This window comes from Rhinoraja longicauda, chromosome 1 (genome assembly GCF_053455715.1).
Source record: "Rhinoraja longicauda isolate Sanriku21f chromosome 1, sRhiLon1.1, whole genome shotgun sequence".
Taxonomy (NCBI): domain Eukaryota; kingdom Metazoa; phylum Chordata; class Chondrichthyes; order Rajiformes; family Arhynchobatidae; genus Rhinoraja; species Rhinoraja longicauda.
Genome location: NC_135953.1, coordinates 121,127,537 through 121,145,525, shown reverse-complemented (window position 1 = coordinate 121,145,525; position 17,989 = coordinate 121,127,537). Strand labels below are relative to the sequence as shown.

General features: G+C 44.7%; 1 non-coding gene across 1 annotated transcript; it reads left to right on the top strand.

Moving 5' to 3' along the window:
* Window positions 1-4,403: 4,403 nt before the first annotated feature.
* On the top strand, window positions 4,404-4,474 carry trnag-gcc (transfer RNA glycine (anticodon GCC)). The gene has a single exon. It is a non-coding gene; the product is annotated as a tRNA-Gly (tRNA).
* The last annotated feature ends 13,515 nt before the right edge of the window (window positions 4,475-17,989 follow it).

Below are 17,989 nucleotides of genomic sequence, written 5' to 3'. Positions count from 1 at the left end.
ATGAACCTGCACTCCTAGATCCCTCTGCACTACATCTTCCCCAGAGCCCTGCCATTCACTGTGGATCCCATGAGGATTTGAGTTTAGGAGCAAGGAAGTCCTACTGCAGTTGTATAGGGCCCTGGGTGAGACCGCACCTGGAGTACTGTGTGCAATTTTGGTCTCCTAATTTGAGGAAGGGCATTATTGCTATTGAGGGAGTGCGGCGTAGGTTCACCAGGTTAATTCCTGAGATGGCGGGACTGACAATGATGAAAGAATGGGTCGACTGGGTTTGTATTTACTGGAATTTAGAAGGATGAGAGGAGATCTTGTAGAAACATTAGAACAGGGTGGACCCGTTGGGCCCAAAGCTCTCCTGCATTGGTGTAGCACCCTCCCCTCCCCCCTTCCCCTCCCCTCCATCCCCACTTGCCCCCCCCACCCACTCCATCCCCCCTCAACCCCTCACGCCCCCTCCACTCTTAGGGGCTCTCCGGCACAGCCCCCCACCCCCCCCCCTCACCCACTCCATCCCCCCACCCCATACCCCCCCTCTCTCCCCCTCCAGTCTTGGTCCGGGGCGCTGGTGTCGGGCGGGAATGGGGACTACACCTCCCGGTGGTCAGCGCAGTGGGCGGAGGCGCAAACAAGATGTCGGAGCGGGAGGAGGAGGAGAAGAAGGAGCGGCCGCGGGAGGAGACGGAGGGGAACGATGACGCCAGTTGAAGCGGGCGCTCCCACACCCCCCCAATCTATTCCTTTGTTAATTGTTTTTTAAAAGTAACAATAACTTGATTTAGTTAGACCGCAGGGGAATGGTGAGTAGGGTGGGCCTAAAATTGTTGCACGATCGTTTACCGTTTTGGCTGTAGTTCGGGAACATACTGAATATATATATATATGCACACACACACATACACAAGAGAGTTTTAGTAACATATAGATATAAAATTCTTAAAGGATTGGAAGGCTAGATGCAGGAAAAATGTTCCGGATGTTGGGGGAGTCAAGAACCAGCGGTCGCAGTTTAAGAATATGGGGTAGGCCATTTAGGACTGAGATGAGAAAAAACATTTTCCACTCAGAGAGTTGTGAATCTGTGGCGTTCTCTGCCCTGAAGGCAGTGGAGACCAATTCAATGGATGTTTTCAAGAGAGATTTAGCTCTTAGGGCTAAAGGAATCAAGGGATTTGGGGAAAAAGCAGAAACGGGGTACTGATTTTAGATGATCAGCCATGATCATATTGAATGGCGATACTGGCACGGGGCCGAATGGCCTACTCCCGCACCTATTTTTCTATGTTTCTCTGTTAGACTTTCCAAAATGCAACACCTCACATTTCTCTGTATTAAATTCCATCAACTATTCCTCAGCCAACCTGCCCAACTGATAAAAGATCCTGCTGCAATATTTGACAACCATCTTCGCTATCTACACCACCCACCTTTGTGTCGATAGATTAATTAGATAATCATTAAGATATACTGACCATCTTTACTTTTAATCCTCTTATCAATATCAGTCTTGCAAAATTAAATTAAACTAGCAAACACAGTCCTTCATCTTTTAAAAGGATGGGGAGGCTCTTTAAAAAATATTTCTCTCTGACTGGATTCCATCACCTGAAGGAATGCAGTTGGCCTACCTTATCAAATTATATTATTTTGAGCACAGATCCAATCACATGTATTTTCATAAGTATAGAGAATATAAACTAAATTCAATTAATCCATCATAATTCAACATCTTAAGTCTGGTATAATTCCATGAATCCAAGACAAGTGTATCTTTCCTGTGGTATGCCTAAAGCGCAACATAATACTCCAAATTAAGCTTAAACTACTGAAGCATAATTCTCCTCAAGCTTTGGAACTAAGATAAAAGCAACATTCCATGAGCCTGCTTGTTACTTTTTAAGCCTGTCCACTACCGTATATGTAAAACCCTGCCAAAACTTTCCAGTCATCATCCAAATGGATTACTGCAAATTCAGCACTTTAAATTAAATAACAGGACTCCAGCATTTTTATTACTCGTCAGAGTTTGGATGATGAGAGAAATTGTGGTTCTGATCAGGAAAAAAAACACATGAGACTGATAGAGACAGCTGTGAATAAGTGTATCCCTGGAGGAATTTGAAACTGAGGAGCATACCGTTGAAGGAAACCATGGGGGCAAAAAGGACTCAGGAGATAATGAGGTGTTGTAAGTGCATTAAAGGTTAAATAGAGAGAAAACAGGACTCCCTAGGTGCTTTCTGTCCTAAGGTGTATGAATGTAGATAAATTTCCCAGGCCTGATTAAATATATCCAAGGACATTGTGGAAAGCTAGAGAAGAAACTGGACACCCTGGCTGAGATTTACAAATCTTCATTAGTCACGGGTGAGGTACATGAAAACTGGAGGATGGCTAATGTTGTGCCTCTCTTTAAGAAGGCCTGCAAGGAAAAGTCTGTGAATTATAGGGTGGACTCACTTCGTTGGCAAGTTACTGGAGAGTATTCTGAAGGACAAGATATTGGATAGACATTGGATAGAGTAGGAATAGTCAACATGGTCGAGATTGTGTCTTACGAATCTGATTTGTGTTTTTTGAAGATGTAACAAAAAAGGTTGATGGGGGCATTGCCATAGACATTAACAAGGTACGCATAGTAGGCTACCCTAGAAGGTTAGATTGCATGGGATCCCAGGAGAGCTAGTAGAATGTGATGGTGGAAGGTTTCTTCCAGACTGGAAGCCTGTGACTAGCGGTTTATATCTATAATGATTTGAATAAGAATGCACAAGGCAGGGTTAGTAAGTTTGCGGATGACATTAAAGTGGGTGATATTATATTATAGATAACGAAGACGGCAATCAAAGATTATAGCATTGGTATAAGAAAATAACTGCAGATGCTGGTACAAATCGATTTATTCACAAAATGCTGGAGTAACTCAGCAGGTCAGGCAGCATCTTGGGAGAGAAGGAATGGGTGACGTTTCGGGTCGAGACCCTTTATAGCATTGGATTGGTTACGCAAGTGGGCCTAGGCACGGTTAATGGAGTTTAATGCAGATAAATATGAGGTGTTACATTTTGAGAAGTCAAACCACGATAGGATCTGATTTGTGGAGGAAGGAAATGCAGATGCTGGTTTAAACCGAAGGTAGACACAAAAAGCTGGAGTAACTCAGCGGGTCAGGCAGCATCTCGGGAGAGAAGGAATGGTGACGTTTCGGGTCGAGACCCTTCTTCAGACTGAATTAGTTAGAATCTCCCCCATTGGAGACCCTCTGACCATCTTTAATCGGACTTTATCTTGCACTGAACATTATTCCCTGCTTTATCCTGTTCCTTCCTACACACTCCCCCCTCTCCCCAGCTATTTATGTCAACGCATATTAAACGCATATTTCACGCAGATGGCCAGTTGCCCCTTACGATTATTAAATATACTTTTCTGTGTCGGATGTGCCGCTCCGAAAGGCAGGTGATGAAGGAGCGACGCTGCGCGGTCGTGGACTCACTCACCTGCGGCAGCTGCAGCGGCGCGTCCCCCGATGCCAGGCCTTTGGCCACGTCGCCGCCAACGCCTGCGCGGTTCGCGCCACACGTCATTCGCCGGGCAGCGCCGCGCGTACGTCGCAGAGCCCGACACGTGACTGGAGGGAGGGGGGAGTGACGGTGGGGGGGGAGTGACGGTGGGGGGGGGAGTGACGGTGGGGGGGGGGGAGTGACGGTGGGGGGGGGAGTGACGGTGGGGGGGGGAGTGTGACGGTGGGGGGGGGTGTGACGGTGGTGGAGGGGTGTGACGGTGGTGGAGGGGGGTGACGGTGGTGGAGGGGGGTGACGGTGGGGGGGGAGTGACGGTGGTGGGGGGGAGTGACGGTGGTGGGGGGGAGTGACGGTGGTGGGGGGGGGTGTGACGGTGGTGGGGGGGGGGGTGTGACGGTGGTGGGGGGGGGGTGTGACGGTGGTGGGGGGGGGTGTGACGGTGGTTGGGGGGGGGGGTGACGGTTTGGGGGGGGGGGGGGTGACGGTTGGGGGGGGGTGACGGTTGGGGGGGGGGGGCGCTCTGTCCTCCCGGGCTCTGGTCTGAGCGCCGATGAGAGGAGGCTGTAAATCACTCTGTCTTGGCGTTGAATAGCGTCGCTGTGCAGTTTATTTTTTTCAAAGAAAAAATAACTGTCCCTAAACATTCAGTTAGCTGATACGCAACGAAAGAAAACATTTCATAATGGTTATATATATTCAGTGTGGTGGTGGGGCTGACGTTGTCGACCTCCCCGTGGGGAGCCCTGTCAACTGACCTCAGTCAGGCGAACGACTACAAACAGGGACAGCAGAAGCAGTTTCATAACTTCTGCTGCCTCCAATGCAAAAAGTCTGGTGGTGATTGCCTTATCAACCCTAAAACATCGCTTCATATCAGCTGCATTGGTGGTTCAGTGGTAGAATTCTCGCCTGCCACGCGGGAGGCCCGGGTTCGATTCCCGGCCAATGCAACACTATCTTTTTTTAAACCAGCGAATTTGAATATGAAGAAGGAGACTAAGGAATTGGTTATTTTTTAAAAAAAACCTGACCTAATGAATTCTTCTCCACTTTTTAGTTTGTATTTTTCAAAGATGAATTGGGGTTGGGAGGGATAGATCAGTCATGATTGAATGGCAGAGTAGATTTGATGGGCCAAATGGCTCAATTCTGCTCCAAATGAACTTCAAGTCAAGTCAACGTATGGAGCACATCTTCTGTAACACATTGCAGTGGGTGCTATCATAGATAATGAAGATGGTTATAACAAATTACAGCAGGATCAGGTATTATAACAACATTTAAAAGACATTTGGACAAGTACATTGATAGGAAAGCTCGAGGGACAGCCAAATAGGAGCAAGTGGGACCAGTGTAGATGGGGCATTTTGGTTGTCATGCGCAAGTTGAGTCGAGGTCCCTGTTTTTTGTGTCCCCTGGACATCACTGTAAGAATCTTCCTATCATTATGGACCAATCTATATTTTGCTGCTTCATCAATGATCTTCCTTCCACCACGAGGTCAGAAATGCCGATATATTGACAATTGTTGTTCTGTTCAGCTCTGTTCAAGTCAATTTATTGTCATATGCATAGGTATGGTGAGGTACAGGTACAATGAAAATCTTGCCTCCAACAGCATCATGGACACATAGATTCAGACGACAAACAAAAACCATAAATTATAAATAGAATCTACATGTCCGTAGTGTTCTGTTGTCCAGGTAGGATTAAGCTTATGCAAGTTGGTTCAAGAATTGGATGGATACAGGAAAGGAGCTGATCCTGAACTTAACAGTATGGGACTTCAGGGTTCTATACCCTGCCCAAAGGCAGCAATGAGAAGAGGAAATGGCCCAGATGGTGGGGATTCTTGTTGATAGATGCCACCTTCTCGAGGTAGCACCCCTTGTTAATGCCTTTGATGGTAGGGAGGGCTGTGCCCATGGTGGACTAGTCTAAGACAGAGCTACCAGAGGTGCAGCTAGGGGGGACTGCACTATCCCATTCAGGAAAACTGCATTTAGCCAGGCTGTCTTTTCCTTCAGAGCATCACATCAATGGAATTCAGTACCACAATCAGTTAGAGATTCCCCATCATATTATTCATTTAAGTGTAACGTCAAGAAATGGCTTATTGAGAACCAACAATGTCAACACTGATGCTAGTTTTATCCAACTTGAACGTGACTTTTAAAACTTAATCTAAAAAAATGTAAACTTTAAATGAAGACTGTACTCACACTGTATTTTTACATTTGCTATTTGGGTTTTGTCTGCTCATTTTAATTAACTGTATTGCTTTGTATGATAATGTACTATGTTTTTAACTATTGTACATATTGTATTGTATTTCTTTCCTAGGATGCTTAGCAACATCAGGCTAAGGGACTGTCGATGAAAACTACCCTCTCGGCTAACTCGAGTACATTTACATTTGTTTGAATGTCAATTAATGCACATTGTCCCTTTTTCAAATAAATCATTATTAAGTCCACCACTCTCAGCAGCCTCTTGTGTTCCTGTGGGATGGAACTTCCGTACCAGGTCATGATGCAACCAGTCGGGATACTTTCTATGTTGTTAGAGTTTTCAAAACATGCTGAATCTCCTCTGAATCCCCTTCAACTTCTAAGAGAGTAGAGGCATTGGTCACCTTATCATGATTATATGTACTTGCTGGACTCAGGGTACGGCATTCACGATATTAATGCCCAGGAATTTGACGATTAACCAATGAAAACTGACATGTAGTCTTCTGACCTCCCCTTTCAGAAGTCAATGATTTTGCTGACGTTGAATGAGAGGCTGTTGTTGCGGCACCACTCAACCAGATGTTCTTTCTCTCTCCTGTGTGCTATCTCATCATCACCTGTGATTCAGCCAACAGTGGTGTTGGCAGCATATTTGTAGATTAGGTTTTTAGTGGAGCAATCGGCTAAGGAGTTATTTCAAATTTAGGAGCAAAAGGATGAATTTGCATTATCTCAATGTACATTAGTGCAAATGTATAAGAGCAATAGCAGAGGATAGATTGGCTCATGAATAGCTTGGTAGAAAAAAATGGACTGCTACCACACTAGATCTCCCTTTTTGCAAGCTGGTTCAGAGGCACATTGTTCAATGGGTTAGAAGATATTTATTTGTCTTGGGAGTGCATAATTCTAGAAAAATGAGCGGCTAAAAAATAAGCTCCTTTGTTCCACAACATTGATGCCCTTTATCTTAATCATATAGAGAAACATAAAATCAGACAGTTGTAATAAAATAAAAATGTTGTGAAGGAATGGAGTATGGAAGTAATTATTGTTAAAGCAGACTTACATAACAGTGAAGGATAATACAGGGGATATAATTAAAGCATATAAATCAATAGAATCGGAAAATAAACAACAAAACAGAAGGGAAAAGTTGTCATCGCTGAATAATGAGCCTCTGGATCATTCCAGACAGGGCAGACACTGTCAAATGTATTAGAGTTTGCATCACACCACTGTGTTAAGGATGTCAGTAATGTTCTTTTAAGGAAAGGAAATTTCAGCTCCCTTCCACTGAGATCAGCGGATGCCACGTGAACGTGGATTTCCAAGGATTGTGGATTAAGCAAGGTTTGAGGTATGATGACCTGTCTGACGGGTCCCAACATGAAACATCACCCATCCTTTTTCTCCAGCGATGCTGCCTGACCTGCTGAGTTATTCCAGCACTTTGTGTTCATCTGTTGAAGTTTGATCGATTGCATAATGAGGATCCTGTCTAAGAGGTGCTGTTATGACTGTTCCATTTTGAGTTAAGAATGTTTAACTGTCATATGTGCCGAAGCGGAACAATAACATTCATACGTGCAGCAGGAGAACAGACCTGTAAACACAGTACATATGGATAATATAATGAAACAATTTAAAAAAGGTTCAACAAAAAAACAAAACAAAACAAAAGTCCAAAGTCCCTAGTGGACTCAAAACAGTTCATAGTTGTGAGTTCAGCTGGTATTTGTAGTGTTCAATAGCCAGTTGTTGGGAACTGTTGGGAAGAAGCAATTCCTTAACCACGGTTTTCAGACTCATACACCTTCTTCCCAATGGCAGGAGTGACATGAGAGCGTGGCCAGGGAGGTGTGGTTGCTTGATGATATGCCAGCTGCCTTTTTGAGGCAATGCCTCCTACAGATCCCTTTGATGGTGAGGAGGTCAGAACCATTGATAGTGTTCACCACTTTTTATAATCTCCTTCAATCCTGGGTGATTGGGTTGCCAAACCAGGCCATGATGCAACCAGTCAATATTCTCTCTTCTCCCTGAATTGAATCCCTGATTCAGGGCAAGGGAACTAAAAAAAATATATCTTCAATGTATAAATTGTTACAAAAATCTAGTCCAAAGACAGGAATTCAAAAATCAAGACAAAGATGGGAAACAGATCTGAATATCAGCATTGATGAACCAAGTTGGGAAAGATTGTGTTTAGAAAGTATGAAAAATACTATTAATGTGAGATATAGTTTAGTACAATACAATTTTTTACATCAACTATATTTAACTCTGAAAAATTAAACAATTTAAATCCAAATTTACCTGAAATTTGTTTTAGATGCAACCAGGATGTGGGTACTTTTTTACACTCCACATGGGCATGTCCTAAGGTAACTCCTTTTTGGAAAGACCTAAAAAACTTTTTGGAACAATTGATGAATAAGACCATACCATTCAAGGTTGTTTTTATTGGGAGATACTAAAGGAATATTACCAAGATTAATTTTAGATAAATATCAGGAAAGATTTCTCAAAATAGCAATAGCAATAGCAAAAAAATGTGTGGCGGTCACTTGGAAAGATCACAATGAAATAAGAATTGCAAGATGGTATGCAGAAATGCGTAGTTGTATCCCATTAGAAAAAGCTACTTATAATCTGAGAGATAAATATGATTTCTTTTTGAAACTTTGGAACCCGTTCACTTTAAAACTAGGATTAAGAATTGGAAATATTTAATTTCAGGATTGTTTTGATACCACTAAAAAGAATTTAATAAGAAATTAGCCGGAAGTGTTTCCTTCTTGTCTCCAGGTTCCCTTCTTTCTTCTTTCTTTCTTTCTTTCCTTTTTTAAATTTTTTTATTTCTTTATCTTTCTTCTTCTCCTTTCTCCTCTTTTTTCTAACTGGGGGGTGGGGGGAGGGGGGTTCTGGGTGGGGAGATAATACAGAACAATACAGGTATAATCGAATTTAAATGTATAATCAAATTTATAATGTAGGTACCATTGCGTACTATGAGTTCATACATGTATTTGTTTTGTTAAAATTTTAATAAAATTTTAAAAATATATATATATTCTCTCTTCTGTACAACTGTAGAAATTCAAGTGAGTATTTGTTGACTTTCTGAATTTCCTCAATCTTCTTAGGAAGTAGAGGTGTTGGTGGTTTTCTTTATGACTGCATCAATGTGCTAGGTCCAGGACAGATCCTCAGAGATATGCACATCCAGGAACTTGACTCTCTCCATCACCAACCTATCGGTGAAGACAGGTTCATGGCTCCTCAGCCTTCCTCACCTAAAGTCAACAATTAGATCCTTGCTTTTACTGATGTTGAGAGCAAACTGTTGTTCTGGCATCATTTAATCAGATGATCGGTCTCCCTCCTATGCTCTAACTCATCATTTCCCGTAATTCGTCCAACAATAATGGTGTTGTCGGTGAAGTTAAAGATGGAGTTGAAAGTGTGTCTGTCTACACAGTCATGGGTATGAAGTGAGTAGAGCAGTAGGGCAGGGGGCTGAGCACACAGCATTGAGCTGCCCCAGTGCCTATGGTTGTTGAGGAGAAACTGTTGCCAATTCATACTGACTGTTCTGTGGATGAGGAAGTCGAGGATCCAGTTGCAAAGGGATGTGCAGAGACCCAGTTCCCTCAGCTTTGTAACATGTTTGGAGGATATGATGTTGTTGAATGGTAAGCTGCAGTCGATGAACAACAGCCTGATGTATGTGTTTATATTGCCCAAGTACTGCGGTGCAGAGTGGAGAACCAGTGAGATTGCATCCTCCGTTGATCTATCGTGGTGGTAGGCACATTGTAATGAGTAGGAAGGAAATGCGGATGCTGCTTTAAGCTGAAGATAGACACAAAATACTGGAGTAACTTCGCGGGACAGGCAGCATCTCTGGACAGAAGGAATCGGTGGCGTTTCGTGACGAGACCCTTCAGACCTTATCGACCAAAAACATCACCCATTCCTTCTCTCCAGAGATGCTGCCTGTCCCGCTGAGTTACTGCAGCATTTTGTGTCTATCTTTGGTGTAAACCAGCATCTGCAGTTCCTTCCTACACAAATAATACAGCCAGGTGGTTGGATTTCCCAAAGTGAGGGTGAGTGTTGGAGCGGTAGGTATCCTTGATAGTGAAATAGCACTAGCCGAGTGTGTTTGATTCTCTAAACCAACATGTCACCCCAGAGCCTCGAGGGAGGAACAATTCTGAATGTTAAGGGCTAGCGATGCAATCTACACCCGCATGTCTAAGACACTAACAATCTCCAGACTCCACGGGGCAACTATTTTAGAGAAATTTGACCTTGAGAGCACAAAATCCACAAGAAACTGTTTTCTCAGCTGCATATGAGGTTTAGTTGTGCTGATGGCATCACTTTCTGGGAAAATAAAAGATGCATTCATTATGCTCTGCAGCAATAAAGAGGAACCGTGGTGGAGCGGTAGAGCTGCTGCCTTATAGCACCAGAGACCCAGGTTCGATCCTGAATATGGGTGCTGTCTGCACGGAGTTTGTACATTCTCCCTGTGATCTCGTGGCTTTTGATCTCTGGTTTCCTCCCACATTGGAAAGACGCACTGATTTGTAGGCTGACACAAAATGCTGGAGTAACTCAGCGAATCAGACAGCATCTATGGAGAAAAGGAATAGGTAATGTTTCAGACCTGCTGTTATTCCAGCTTTTTGTGAATATCTTCGGTTTAAAGCAGTATCTGCTGTTCCTTCTTACACATACTGGTTTGTAGGTTAATTGGCTTCTGTAAAGTGTTCCTAATGTGTAGGATACAACTATTGTGTACAGGTGACCATTGGTCGGCGCGGACTCCATAGACCGAAGTACCTGTTTCTACGCTGTATCCCTAAAGTCTAAAGTCCAAAAGGAAGGTCTGAAGCAAGCCCTGACTTTATGAATGCTCCCCTCCACATCAAGAATGATAATGAAGCCTGGCTGCATGAAGATTGCCCTCATCAAAACAAGGTGGAGAGTATGCAGTAGAATATTAACATCTAACATTTGTCTGTCCTGTGTTCTTCACCACAGGAAGAAGTTGATTAGGAAGAAATTAAGGATGATAACAGATTCACCAGTTTCTGTCAGCTTAATTGTCATGTTACTGCAGTTCATCAACTCTTAATAATATTATGTTCAGGTTAACAGCATCAATTTCTTTCTGATCTGCTAGTGGATCAAAAAACAGTGCAGCCTCATTTGGTCACGTTTTTTAAAACTATTCTTGTTCAGCAATGTTTTTAAACCGTTAAATAATAATGAAATATTAATATTTTTGAAGTGTCTGGAATTTAAATGCTTTGCTTCGAAAGAGAGTGGGGGAAAATTGGTGGTGGTGGGAGGTGGGGGGGGGGGGGGGGGGGGGGGGGGGGGAGGGGGAATGGGAAGAGAAAGGGAGAAATGATGGAGTGGAGTGGTTTGTGGTAGTGAATGTTGCAGCCCCAAGTTAGTCATCCGAGATTGGACAGTAATCAGAAATTACAAAAGCCTTGTGATGCTGGAAATCTGAAATATAACCAGTGCTGGAAACACTCACCAGGTCAGACTGCATCTGTGGAAAGAGGAAGAGAGTTAATGTTTCAGATCTTCCTCAAACATATCCAAACCTCTTTATGAATCTAATAATAATAATAATAATAATGCATTACATTTATATAGCGCTTTTCATATACTCAAAGACGCTTTACAGGGATTTAGAGAACATAGGGAAGTGAATAAATAGATAAATAAGTAAACGAACAGAGAAAGGAGACAGAAGGTGAGGTGACCTTCAGTGGTTGAAGGCAGTGCTGAACAGGTGAGACTTCAGTGATGTTTTGAATGTGGTGAGTGAGGAGGAGTCTCTGACGGTTTGGGGTAGTGAGTTCCATAGGGTGGGAGCAGCGATGGAGAAAGCCCTGTCCCCCCAGGATCTGAGTTTGGTCCGGATGTGGGGGGATAGGAGATTGGCAGCAGCAGAGCGGAGGGTGCAGGTGGGAGTGTGCCTGTGGAGGAGGTCGGTCAGGTAGGATGGGGCCAGGTTATGGAGGGCTTTGTAGGTCATGAGGAGGATTTTGTACTGGATTCTCTGGGGGATGGGGAGCCAGTGGAGTTTGTAAAGGACGGGGGTGATATGGTCACGGATCGGGGTGTGGGTGAGTAGACGGGCAGCGGAGTTTTGAATGTATTGAAGTTTACAGATGATTTTTGAGGGTGCGCCTTAGAGGAGGCTGTTGCAGTAGTCCAGACGGGAGGTGATGAAGGCGTGGATGAGGGTTTCTGCAGCTGTGGAGGAGAGGCATGGACGGAGACGGGCAATGTTTTTGAGGTAGAAGAAGGCTGTCTTTGTGATGTGTTTGATGTGTTTGTCGAAGGAGAGGGTTTGATCAAAGATGATTCCAAGATTCCGGATGTGAGGGGAGGTGGATACTGGGAGACCATCAATATTGAGGATGAAGTTTTGGGTGGATTTGGTGAGCGTTTTTGGACCAATGATGATGATTTCAGATTTATTGCGGTTGAGTTTGAGGAAATTTGATTGAAGCCAAGATTTTATTTCAGTGATGCAGTTTGTCAGTGTAGAGTGTGTGGTGGTGGAGATTGACTTGGTGGAGATGAGGAGCTGGATATCATCGGCGAAGCAGTGGAAGTTGAGACCATGACGGCGGATTAATTGACCAAGGGGGAACAGGTAGAGGATGAAGAGGAGGGGGCCAAGGACTGAGCCTTGGGGGACACCTTGGGGGAGGGGAGCGGTGGGGGATTTACAGTTGTTAATGGAGATGAACTGGTGCCTGTCAGAGAGGTAAGATTTGAACCAGGATAGGGCTGTGCCGGTGATGTTAAAGGAGGTTTCAAGTCGGGTGAGGAGAATGGAGTGATTTATGGTGTCAAAGGCGGCGCTGAGGTCAAGTAGGATGAGGATGTTGAGGTTGCCAGCGTCGGAGGAGAGGAAAAGGTCGTTTGTGATTTTGAGGAGCGCAGTTTCAGTACAGTGGTTGGAGCGGAATCCGGATTGGAAAGTTTCATACAGGTTATTGGTAGAGAGGTGGTATTTGAGTTGGGAAGCTACAGCATGTTCCAAAACTTTGGACAGAAAGGGTAGGTTGGAGATTGGTCTGAAGTTGTTTGGGGTGTCAGGGTTGAGACCAGGTTTTTTCAGAATGGGGGTGACAGCAGCGATTTTGAGGGATGGCGGGACGATGCCAGTGGACAGGGAGGAGTTTATTGTTGCAGTGATAAGTGGAGAGAGAGCAGGAAGGCAGGCCTTGACAAAGCTGGAGGGGATGGGGTCCAGAGAGCAGGTGGCAGTTTTTATTCCTGTGAAGAGGTCAGAGAGGTCGGTTGTGGAGGCTGGGGAGAACTGAGGCAGGGGTTGACAGGATAAGGGGGGGGCAGGTGGTTTGAGGGGGAGCAGGTGCTTTGGTGGTTAAGGTGCTGTAGATGTTGTCTATTTTGCTTTGGAAGAATGAAAGGAAAGTGATGCATTTGTCAACTGTGAATGATTGGGAGATGGTGTCCAGGGGGCTGAGGAGTTTGTTTATTGTAGAGAAGAGTGTTTTTGGGTTTCCGGAGCCAGAGTGAATTATTTGAGAGTAGTAGGTGGAGTGGGCACGGGAGAGGGCATCTTTGTAGTGCTGCAGGTGGTCTTTGTAGGCTTGGGAGTGAATTGTGAGACCTGTTTTGTTGCGGAGTCTTTCAAGTTGGCGGGCATGAGTTTTCATCATGCGGAGTTCAGGGGTAAACCAGGGAGCAGAGTGGGTGAAGGAAACTGTTTTGGTTTTTATAGGTGCAAGCTGGTCGAGGCAGGAGGAGAGAGTGTAGTTGTAGTAGTCAGTGAGGTCAGAGGGGCTATGGAGGTCAACGAAGGGAGAGGCGGACATTATTTCAGAGAGGGAGGATGAGAGCGAGGCAGGTGAAACAGAGTTCAGCTTACAGAAGTTGATTTTGCGTTTTTGCCTTGGAGCTGGGGTGGGAATGTTGACAGACATGGTGATGGCTAAGTGATCAGAGAGGGTGGGGTCGGAGCCAGAGAGGTGATGTAGATTTAGTCCAGTGGAGCAGACAAGGTCCAGAATGTGCCCATGGTTATGGGTGGGAAAATTGACGTGTTGAGTGAGGTTAAAGCAGTTGAGTATTTCAGTGAAGTCAGCGGTTATTGTGGAGTCAGTGGAGTCCATATGGATGTTGAAATCACCGAGGAGGAGGATTGAGGGGGAGAGAGAACAGAACTGGGTCAGAAAGTCAGAGAAGTCAGAAAGGAATGATGGGTGTGGTTTGGGAGGGCGGTAGACAACTGCCATGACTAATTGTGTGTGGCCAGAGAGTTTGAAAGCCAGGTGTTCAAATGAAGGAGCAGATGAGATGGAGATGAGGCTGATCTTGAAGTCCTGTCGGTGAATTACGGCAATCCCACCACCTCGGCCTTCCGAGCGTGGTTTATTGATGTAGGAGTATCCGTTGGGTGTAGTGAGGTTGAGTGGGAGGTAATCCAGAGGTTGTTGCCAGGTTTCAGTCAGACAGAGGAAGTCCAGTTTATTTTCCAGGATGAAGTCATTCAGAATGTGGCTTTTATTGTTGAGGGACCGGATATTGAACAGAGTGAGCTTCTTGTTGCTTTGTGTGGTGTGGATGGACACGGGTGATTTAGCCAGGGCTTGTAGACAGGGGGCGCGCTCGTGTGCGTTATTGTGATGACGTAATGGACGAGTGGAAGTCCGATCAGCTGACCAGAGTGCAGGGATGGAGTGACCGGTCTGGGAGTAGACAAACTTGTGACCGGAGCCTCTGTGGATGTATCTGGGTCGTCGTAGAAGTCCGTGGTTGATGATGGCAGAGATGCATGGCGGAGTGGAGTGGTTGTTGAGCTGGAGCAGCCTCGCAGCGAAGTACCTCAGTGCCATGCCAGGCAGGAGCGAAGGAGCGCAGAGCCCGGAGAAGTTAGCCAGCTACCGCGGGCTAGCAGATCAAAACGTCACAACAGGCACAACAGGCTGATCCAGAGCAAGGCCTATGAGGAGGACCGAGGAAGCTGAGCAGCCTGAGGGTTAATAGGGAACTGAGGACATGCAGGCAGAGGAGGTAGCCGGGCAGCTGTTAGCGTTAGCAACTAGCGAGTAACCTGCAGCTCGATGACTAAGAACAGTTCTGGCCTCCATGTCCAGGAGTGGTCGTGCTTTTGCTGCATTTCTCACATTTTAGATATCCTATCTCTCCTTCCCTCCATCCACTCCCTTTCCTCTTATTTCCACCTCTTATGTTCCTTCACTTTCATGTACTCTCTCTCTCTCTCTCTCTCTCTCTCTCTCTCTCTCTCTCTCTCTCTCTCTCTCTCTCTCTCTCTCTCTCTCTCTCTCTCTCCCTCTCTCCCTCTCTCCCTCCCTCTCTCCCTCTCTCCCTCCCTCTCTCCCTCTCTCCCTCCCTCTCTCCCCCCTCCCTCTCTCTCTCTCCCTCTCTCCCCCTCCCCCTCCCTCTCTCCCCCTCCCCCTCCCTCTCTCCCTCTCTCCCTCTCTCCCCCTCCCCCTCCCCCTCTCTCTCCCCCTCTCTCTCCCTCTCTCCCTCTCTCCCTCTCTCCCCCTCCCCCTCTCTCCCCCTCCCCCCTCTCTCCCCCTCCCCCTCTCTCCCCCTCCCTCTCTCTCCCTCCTCCTTCCTGTTACCTGAATTTTCGGAATAAAAAAAGTCTGATGAGATATTGACCTAAATTAAAACTTTGAAGAAATTATAACAACTTGAGCATCACAATGGCCATGTGAAATTTTGATGTTATTAATTAGGTGAGAATCTCTATTTTCAGGTGCAAGATTATCACATATTAAAAATTGGTGTTAATGATTTTTGTGCTGCAATGGGATTTTGATTCCCAAGGATTACATTTTGTCCAAGCTTTGAAAAAAATACAAATACTTTGATAAACAAGTGTGATATTAACACATTAAAAGACAGAATCAGTTCTATGGTGTTCCATGATGTATCTGTCAACAATTTATATATTAGAGAGTAGGGAGGATAAATGCCAATGATCAAGATTCTGCTTTCATATGAAAAGTTTTTAATGAGCCACAGAAATTAATGTGAATTAAACATAAATTACTTCCATATCACACATCCAAAGTGTTTCTGATAATATGTTGTGCAGTGTTACAGGGATCTCACTCTGCCAGATTATGATGGGGTGTCTCATATATATTCCAAGTTATCTTTTCACGCTACCCCTCTTTTATTATGCAAAATGGGAAGTAAATGGTTTCAAATGTTATACCAAATGCCAATGAGACAGGATAGTTCTCAATTATGGTAAGTTATCTGAATTTAAGTAAAATAAATCAATTGCTTCTCGCTACACTTTATAAGCCTGCAAAAACTGTAACCATTTCTGAAGATAGTATTTTTGTTTTTCCACATTTCCTATCAAAGTTTCACATTATTGAAAATATTATTAAACTTGTGTGTCTGCATTGCCAGTGCACAGTTTCACCAAATTGATAGGAGGAAATTGTGAATTGACAAATTAAGCTCTAAGTAGGGCATAATGGATCCAATTTCTATTTTATTTTCCATTGTGAAGATGAGCTGGTTGATTGAATGATTGAAAGATACAACATAGAAACAGGCCCTTTGGCTCACTGAGTCCATGCCAACCATCAATCACCCATTCATACTAGTTCTATGTTATTCCATTTTCTCATCCATTCTCTGCACACTAGGGGCAATTTACAGAGGCCGATTAACCTACAAACCTGCATGTCTTTGGGATGTGGGAAGAAACCGGAGGACCCAGTGGGAACCTACAATTCACACCAAAAAAAGTGCAAACTCCACACAGATGGCAGCCGAGATCAGGATTAAATCTGGGACTCGAGAACTGTGAGGCAGCAACTCTACCAGCTGCACCACTGTGCCGCCCCTGGTTGGGACCAGGAAATGGAAACATTGGGTGGGGGAGGATATTGGAGGTATCCTGCATGCGTGGGAAGGTATTCCCATGGGAGAAAAACACAGAGTAAACCTTAGGTAGAAATAAATACGAAGGGGCAAGATCAAGCGTAATCAATGTCCATCAGGATGTCATGCCTTAATGGATTTTGGGTAGGTTAGAAGACTGTGAGGCTGGAGTCTGGAGGGAAGATCTCATGAGGAAATGAGATACATGACTATATGGAATATAATGGCATGTTAGTGGCAGGATTATAGACCAGTGGGAGGTACGAAGAGGTATCTGAAAATTGACATTCAGCATCTGTGAAGTAATGGTCTGATGACAATGTGAGGTTTGGACCCTAGTGAATGGAGGGCTGCGAGTTAAGAAGGGGTGAGATTAAAGTGAGCAGGGCCAGATGAAAATTTGAGATAGAATGAATTATTAGGAATCTTCGGTAAATAGATTTAGAGAGAGTCGAAGGACAGAAGGAGGGGTCCAGTTGGATTGGGAATTCTGGAGATGGGAGAAAGGAACAACAGTGAGATGACGAGTTCTGATCAAAAAGTTGGGCATGGAGGTGAATGTGACAAATGATGAAGACTTAAACGTTATCTCAGGCATGGAAATTTTTACGATGGTGATATGGGCAGCTGAAGCTGAGGCCTCAGCCAAGGACTGATCATTTCGAATCAATTGGGAAATCGGTAAAAACATGGTGAGGAGTCGAAATGGAGGTGTCAGAGGTAACTGCAGAGGGGAAGGATCTGGAGAAGTATTTTTAGAATTCCTGAGCTATTGAAGTTTGCGATCTTTTACATCTGAAAGGAAAACAAGTGTTTATTGAAACACCAATTTGCCAACATGCATGGAATTGAGCATGTATCTCAGTATACAACTGTACTACTGATGGGAGAGACACAGCCACCCATTGTAAATCGTGTAAAAAAATAACTGCAGATGCTGGTACAAATCGAAGGTATTTATTCACAAAATGCTGGAGTAACTCAGCAGGTCAGGCAGCATCTCAGGAGAGAAGGAATGGGTGAGGTTTCGGGTCGAGACCCTTCTTCAGACTGATGAAGGGTCTCGACCCAAAACGTCACCCATTCCTTCTCTCCTGAGATGCTGCCTGACCTGCTGAGTCACTCCAGCATTTTGTGAATAAATACCATTGTAAATCGTGGTTGGCTGTGTTCGTCATAGACTATGATTAGTTAATTGGACAAGCATTATGTGGGGGAACAAAAATGATGCTGATTCGTGGGGTTAGCTTGGGGTGCTGCTAACGCTGTGTGTGGGAAGCTGAG